Below are 7302 nucleotides of genomic sequence, written 5' to 3'. Positions count from 1 at the left end.
ATAATGGTAAGACAGAGATTTAGGAACCAGGTTTTAAATTGTAAGACATTTCCAGGGGCAGATGTGGACTCTGACCACAATCTATTGGTTATGACCTGTAGATTAAAACTGAAGAAACTGCAAAAAGGTGGGAACTTAAGGAGATGGGACCTGGATAAACTGAAAGAACCAGAGGTTGTACATAGTTTCAGGGAGAGCATAAGGGAACAATTGACAGGAATGGGGGAAATAAACACAGTAGAAGAAGAATGGGTAGCTTTGAGGGATGAAGTAGTGAAGGCAGCAGAGGATCAAGTAGGTAAAAAGACGAGGGCTACTAGAAATCCTTGGGTAACAGAAGAAATATTGAATTTAATTGATGAAAGCAGAAAATATAAAAATGCAGTAAATGAAGCAAGCAGAAAGGAATACAAAAGTCTCAAAAATGAGATCGACAGGAAGTGCAAAATGGCTAAGCAGGGATGGCTAGAGGACAAATGTAAGGATGTAGAGGCTTATCTCACTAGGGGTAATATAGATACTGCCTACAGGAAAATTAAAGAGACCTCTGGAGATAAGAGAACAACTTGTATGAACATCAAGAGCTCAGATGGAAACCCAGTTCTAAGCAAAGAAGGGAAAGCAGAAAGGTGGAAGGAGTATATAGAGGGTCTATACAAGGGCGATGTACTTGAGGACAATATTATGGAAATGGAAGAGGATGTAGATGAAAATGAAATGGGAGATACGATACTGCGTGAAGAGTTTGACAGAGTACTGAAAGCCCTGAGTCGAAACAAGGCCCCCGGAGTAGACAACATTCCATTGGAACTACTGACGGCCTTGGGAGAGCCAGTCCTGACAAAACTCTACCATCTGGTGAGCAAGATGTATGATACAGACGAAGTAGCCTCAGACTTCAAGATGAATATAATAATTCCAATCCCAAAGAAAGCAGGTGTTGACAGATGTGAAAATTACCGAACAATCAGTTTAATAAGCCACAGCTGCAAAATACTAACACGAATTCTTTACAGACGAATGGAAAAACTAGTAGAAGCCGACCTCAGGGAAGATCGGTTTGGATTCCGTTGAAATACTGGAACACGTGAGGCAATACTGACCTTACGACTTATCTTAGAAGAAAGATTAAGGAAAGGCAATCCTACGTTTCTAGCATTTGTAGACTTAGAGAAAGCTTTTGACAATGTTGACTGGAATACTCTCTTTCAAATTCTAAAGGTGGCAGGGGTAAAATACAGGGAGCGAAAGGCTATTTACAATTTGTACAGAAACCAGATGGCAGTTATAAGAGTCGATGGACACGAAAGGGAAGCAGTTGTTGGGAAGGGAGTAAGACAGGGTTGTAGCCTCTCCCCGATGTTATTCAATCTGTATATTGAGCAAGCAGTAAAGGAAACAAAAGAAAAATTCGGAGTAGGTATTAAAATCCATGGAGAAGAAATAAAAACTTTGAGGCTCGCCGATGACATTGTAATTCTGTCAGAGACAGCAAAGGACTTGGAAGAGCAGTTGAATGGAATGGATAGCGTCTTGAAAGGAGGATATAAGATGAACATCAACAAAAGCAAAACGAGGATAATGGAATTAGTCGAATTAAGTCGGGTGATACTGAGGGTATTAGATTAGGAAATGAGACACTTAAAGTAGTAAAGGAGTTTTGCTATTTGGGGAGCAAAGTAACTGATGATGGTCGAAGTAGAGAGGATATAAAATGTAGACTGGCATTGGCAAGGAAAGCGTTTCTGAAGAAGAGAAATTTGTTAACATCGAGTATAGATTTAAGTGTCAGGAAGTTATTTCTGAAAGTATTTGTATGGAGTGTAGCCATGTATGGAAGTGAAACATGGACGATAAATAGTTTGGACAAGAAGAGAATAGGAGCTTTCGAAATGTGGTCCTACAGAAGAATGCTGGAGATTAGATGGGTAGATCACATAACTAATGAGGAAGTATTGAATAGGATTGGGAGAAGAGAAGTTTGTGGCACAACTTGACCAGAAGAAGGTATCGGTTGGTAGGACATTTCTGAGACATCAAGGGATCACCAACTTAGTATTGGAGGGCAGCGTGAAGGGTAAAGATCGTAGTGGGAGTCAAGAGATGAATACACTAAGCAGATTCAGAAGGATGTAGGTTGCAGTAGGTACTGGGAGATGAAGAAGCTTGCACAGGATAGAGTAGCATGGAGAGCTGCATCAAACCAGCCTCAGGACTGAAGACCACAACAACAACAACTTTAAAATGAAGTAAATTACCTGAAACGTTTCTAGCATGTCAGGAATAATACAAAATCAATATGTGTTGGATATCAGTTCAATAACTAACCATTTTCGAAATTGGGACATTTTTCTGTAAAAATCATTGGCGCAACAGTAATGAGCTATAAACTTAAAAATTTATATTTAGATTCCTTTTGCATAATAATTTAGTAGAAACAGTATTCTGGATCTCACAAATTAAAATTTTAGTTGAAATTCATGATTTTCTGGTTTTTATCTTAAAAATTAAGGAAGCAAAATAGGTTAAGTAGGCGAATAAATAAAGCTAGGATGTTTAAATTTAAGTAGAAGGGAGATCCGCTATAATCATAAAGATTTGAGGAGTTTCAACTGAATAACTATAAAACTATGGCGATAGCGTATCTCCAAAGGGCAAGTTCTGAGCTCATCTACTGCGTGTAGTGTAATTAAATTAATTCTCTCGCCCAAAATATTTACTTAGCCACGTCAGAATTTTATTATGATTACTTACTAGTGTGGTGATTTCACAATTAAATTGAAAGCTTCATCGGCCATCAGCAAAGGAAGCAATTATTTATTCGATAACTTAAAGCGGTGCATTACTAGCCCAGCGGCTAGTCGGGAGAGCAGATTTGATCAGGCGTTCACTTAGTCTTCCGCACCGCGGCTTTATATATAAGAACGCTGCGTGAGAGAAGAAGGCCCCAGTTCTCTCCAGACGCTGATTAGCGCACCATCTGTGCTGGGAGTCGCGTCGCATCGGTATCATTGCTATAAACAGCCTCGGATGCCGTAATAAGTTACTCGGGATACGCGTAACCATGAAATCGTTTTCGAGTGAAATGTTAATTTTGGGATGGCGTTAATGATCTATCTTTAGTTTGTGTATGTCGTATTTTCACGCGCCGCCGCAGGACAGACATTCTACCATTATTAGCTTGGCGTTTGATGAACATTATCATCAAATTATGGCGAGTATTCACTTAAAGATTTAATTTGAACAGTTATAGTTGCATCAGCGCATTAGACTCTGAACTGCTCCGGTATTTGGATTGTGTGGATCCTGGTCTGTTGTTGTTTTTGGGGAAGGAGACCAGACTGCGAGGTCATCGGTCTCATCGGATTAGGGAAGGATGGGGAGGGAAGTCGGCCGTGCCCTTTCAGAGGAACCATCCCGGCATTTGCCTGGAGTGATTTAGGGAAATCACGGAAAACCTAAATCAGGATGGCCGGACGCGGGATTGAACCGTCGTCCTCCCGAATGCGAGTCCAGTGTCTAACCACTGCGCCACCTCGCTCGGTTTTTGGTCTGTGACTTTCAGAATATAGTGAACATTTTAGAGAGAATAGTTTTTGATTATGAATCCCAGACAACCTCCTAATTCCTCAGAGCTATAAGCTGTAGCTATAAATGTATTTCTCAGATGAAGTGGGCACTAGGAATTCTAATTACAGGCTTCACGTTTTGCTAATCACTTTCTGGTTGCCAATATTGTTGTTAGAGAGCCAGAATTAAATAAATAATAGGAACATTAACAATTATTCCACCCACCACCCCACATATGGTGCCAATCAGCCGGGAAAGAAACTGAGTAAAAGTGAAAGTGATTTTTAAATATTCGGATTCAGGGTGCAATGCGACACGCAACTGAGTAATAGAACAGTGATAGTGTTACGTGTGCATGTCGACGATGCAATTGGTTTAACAACGCATCTGGATTGACGGAGCTGGCACTGAGTCTAGCGACGCTGCCGGCATCGCGAGAAGCCAGTTTCGCCTCACCGCAGTCGTCCGCCGGAGCAACCGGAGCCGCGCCTGCAGTTGCGGGCCATGCAAACACACAGCAGCCGTCAAAGTGCCGCCTGCAGTTCGACGTGCCGCGTCGCATCAGTAATCCTGGTACGCCGCGCCGGCAACGCCATACGTCATGCAGAAGGAACTAAGTTAAGTGAAAAGCTGTTAAAATTTTTACTAACCTGCAATAAAAGATTGTCGGCGATGGAACCACCAGAAGACACTGATGTTAAACTTAAATCAGAACCTATGTCTGTTGAGGGAACTGTAAATCCAGACAACGGTTCAAGTGTAAATATGCATGAAAATAGTAATGTTAAAGTGAAATATGATGTATTGTCTCCTGACAGTAGTGTGAAAAGGGGCAATGATTCAATAATAGAGAACCCTGTAGTAAAGCAGAAATCATAAATTGTTAATTTATTGGATGATAGTTTATCTGATGAGTTAAAAACGAAAGAGTCATCAGAGGTGGTAGAGTTTAAAAATGATAAGTTAGATACGACTGAGCAATCAGATGTTTCATTTCGTTTTGATGGTTCTGGTGTTGGAGCTAGTTTTTCGTCACCTGAGTGTGATAAAAAACCAGCTAGTGAGCAACCCAAAGACACTGGGGCTATTGATTTAAATGTTATATTACAAGCAATAGCTACCAGAATGCTAAAATGACAGCTGAATTAAAGTCTGAAATAACTGAGGTCAAAAGCAGTAATGCTGAATTAAAGTATGAGATTGTGTCCAGCCAAACTAATTTTAATGAACTGGTTGCAATAAGTTGAAAGAGGATCTGGACAGTTTGAATTAGAAAATTGATTACAATCATGAGGATATTAAGAAAAAAGTTGCTCAACAATTTTCTGAAATGTATAAAACAGTAAAATCCGAAGTTGCTGAGGTTCGCAAAGACTTCCAAATGGAAGATGAGAAGCTGGAGCACAAGTTAACAGAAAAGATCGAGGCGGAATCTGAACTGTGCTCAGATAGTTTAAAGATGTTAATATAAAAGTAAACATATGTCAAGCAGAAGTAGATGCAATCAAAACTGATACTATTCATATTGTGCAAAGAGTAGATAATGTTGAAATGAGAGTAGAAAATATTAGTACTAACATTGCTAACATTGAGAGTAAAGTGGCTTCAGTAACTTCTGGTAATTGTAGTATACAACAAGTTGTAGCTGCAAACGCCGCATTTATCGGATGTCGGCAGTTCTTTCGGTTCGATCCAGATAAAAATATCCACCCGCTAGATTTCTGGAACGATTTTGAAGATGTGATTCCACCAACTTGGTCTGAACGAGAGGAGGAGGAGGAGGAGCTTAGTGTTTAACGTCCCGTCGACAACGAGGTCATTAGAGACGGAGTGCAAGCTCGGGTGAGGGAAGGATGGGGAAGGAAATCGGCCGTGCCCTTTCAAAGGAACCATCCTGGCATTTGCCTGAAGCGATTTAGGGAAATCACGGAAAACCTAAATCAGGATGGCCGGAGACGGGATTGAACCGTCGTCCTCCCGAATGCGAGTCCAGTGTGCTAACCACTGCGCCACCTCGCCTGAACGAGAGAAAATCTCATTTATTAGAAGCCATTTAGCAGGTGACGCCATGCGTTGGTCCGCTGATGTTATGTTGAAGTGTAAAACATTAGCGGAATTTAAAACAGCTTTCATTAATGAGTATTGGTCTAGTAATAAGAAAAATGAAGTGTTGAGAGAATTTTGGAGTGGAAAACGCTTCAATGCAGGCAAGGAATCTATTAAAGAGTTTGCTAGGTCATGGATTTCACGTTTGTCACATTTGGCGGAAAAGCTGAAACCTGAAATGATAATACTATGTCTTGAAGCCAAACTGCCATGGTATTGGTAAACTAGAATTATATCTGCCCCTAGAGACAATCTTGATCGTTTCATTGACTATTTGGAACGTGTAGATCGTGTTGCTGCCAATGAGGAGCAAGCACGTAATAAGAGAAATGGTAATAACACTAGTAATTTTAAGAACGAGCTGAATGGCAATATAAACATCAGAACAGTAGGTGTTCGCCATCCTAAGAGAGGTAGGATATTGGAGAAATAATTATCAGAACCGACAATGGCATCCAAATGATAGTAATTTTATTACGAACAAAATTATTCAGGTAAACAGCAGTACGGAAAGCAATGCTGTGCCAGTTAACTATAATGGAAATAAAGGCAACAATAGTAGGCCGAGGCAGAAAACTTAGTTCCCGTCTATGAGGACACTGGCGCTCACCAGGCGGTTACTTTTCCTAAGCCAGTAATTACAGTAATTGGTAAGACAGACCAGAATACTCAGACTGAACATGTGGATGAGGGGTCGGTAGCATCTAAGGATACAGTAGAAATATTAGATCACTCACAGTATTTAATAGATACCATGTTAGAGACGCTTTCTAAGTGGGAAGAGAAAGAGAAGGCGCAGCAGTGTAACGGTAGGGAAGAGCTACAAAATACTGAATTGTCAGGTGAAGAAGCAGAAGAAATTCATGATTATATTTACGATAAGGATGATGTGCTCTTATCTAAAGTGCCTGTGCAGGATGTTGATACTGTACTAATAGGTTTAGGACAGGAGGTAAGTGAGAATGTAGAGGATAGCCTGTTGTGGGTCGATGAACCCAGTAGCTGTGACCAGTTGTCACTTGAGAAGGAACCCGACGGTAATAGTGAAAGTGGTTTAGCTGTAACTAGTGTTATGCTCAGTCTGGAGGCGCAGAATCGCTCAGACTACAGTAATTTGGGTCATGTTCAGCAAACTAAATGTAATGAAGTCGTGCGGTGTTTCGATTTAAAATTAATCGACCGACTGGAAAAGGCAGTTGAAAATGTAATTCAGGAAACCCCTACAGACTTTGACCTAAATGTAATGAAGACATATGTCGATCACTTTAGTTGGAGACAAATCCAAAAGGCCGGCCGAAGTGGCCGTGCGGTTAAAGGCGCTGCAGTCTGGAACCGCAAGACCGCTACGGTCGCAGGTTCGAATCCTGCCTCGGGCATGGATGTTTGTGATGTCCTTAGGTTAGTTAGGTTTAATTAGTTCTAAGTTCTAGGGGACTAATGACCTCAGCAGTTGAGTCCCATAGTGCTCAGAGCCATTTGAACCATTTTGAACAAATCCAAAATGAACTATTGGATGAGTTTGAGAAACCACCTGTACAACCTAGAATAAGCCACCCTATAATAATAGTGAATATGTTGGGTGTTAATGTACGTTGTCTCTTAGACAGTGGAAGTGAGTGCGATATC

General features: G+C 40.8%; 1 non-coding gene across 1 annotated transcript; it reads right to left on the bottom strand.

Moving 5' to 3' along the window:
* Window positions 1–5516: 5516 nt before the first annotated feature.
* Window positions 5517–5589, bottom strand: Trnaa-cgc (transfer RNA alanine (anticodon CGC)). The gene has a single exon. It is a non-coding gene; the product is annotated as a tRNA-Ala (tRNA).
* Window positions 5590–7302: the final 1713 nt, after the last annotated feature.

This window comes from Schistocerca nitens, chromosome 1 (assembly GCF_023898315.1).
Source record: "Schistocerca nitens isolate TAMUIC-IGC-003100 chromosome 1, iqSchNite1.1, whole genome shotgun sequence".
NCBI classification, from domain to species: domain Eukaryota; kingdom Metazoa; phylum Arthropoda; class Insecta; order Orthoptera; family Acrididae; genus Schistocerca; species Schistocerca nitens.
Note: the sequence above shows the minus strand (reverse complement) of the source record. Positions and strands in the feature narration are given on the sequence as shown.